The sequence below is a fragment of the Echinococcus granulosus genome (assembly GCF_000524195.1).
Source record: "Echinococcus granulosus chromosome Unknown EG_S00028, whole genome shotgun sequence".
Taxonomy (NCBI): Eukaryota; Metazoa; Platyhelminthes; class Cestoda; order Cyclophyllidea; family Taeniidae; genus Echinococcus; species Echinococcus granulosus.
Genome location: NW_020170408.1, coordinates 753,033 through 753,946, shown reverse-complemented (window position 1 = coordinate 753,946; position 914 = coordinate 753,033).

Here is a 914-nt window from a genome sequence, read left to right as displayed (position 1 = left end):
AGCCAACTATGTGTCAAAGTTTTATCCGTGCAGATGAATTTCACATTACATAAGACGACAAAGCAAGGTGACTATACAATGTTTTGATGAAGTCCGTAGCCTCTCTCCTTCCAAAAATGTTGGCCCAAAAGTTTTGGTCTAAGGACTCAGTGGAAAACCCCCTAATCTTGAGGTATTTTCTTAAGGCTTTTCATTGGGATAATTGCAAAACCAGAACAGTGTTAAGGAAGTCCTTTTCATAAATAAAAGTGGGATACTCCTGGCATCACAAAAAAATTGTGATTTGCTCACCCACAGTAGCCGATGATGTTGCTACCCAAAGGCCACAAAGTGGACAAAATGTTGACTATCCTCTCAGAACACCAAAAATCTTGTCAACTGCCACGTACGCACATCCCATACTGCTCGTGCTCCCACTTTGTCACCACTGAAATCCTCACTGTTCCCAATGGATCATGTTCTCGTTCCTCCGGTTGAAATTGGGACAGGGTCTTGGTCTTCCTACAAACACATCAGTTGACATCGACAGCTCTACGACGTGCACTGGCTGTAAAGTGCGCAGAAATGCACCACCGTTTGACCAGAAGACAGATAACTCGAGGAAGAAAAAGATTTTGTGCAGTGGTGCAAAATGCATTCCCACTAGCCATTTTGAACTCTTTATTGTAGATTTGCCTCTTTGCAACAGTTCCACTGGGGAAAATACTAGTCAATGTTTCACAATCACATGTTAAATACGTCGCATTTATTGTTGAAACTCACTTCTTATTTACTTTAAGTGGCTACGCAAGAACGAATGAAAGCGGTTTTTCGTTCGTTGATGCCAATTTGAAAACGAATTATTGTCTCATTTATAAAACTTGACCAGAAGTTTACTCTCCCTGGGGGAGCAATAAAGTTGTGGTCGTGTCTCA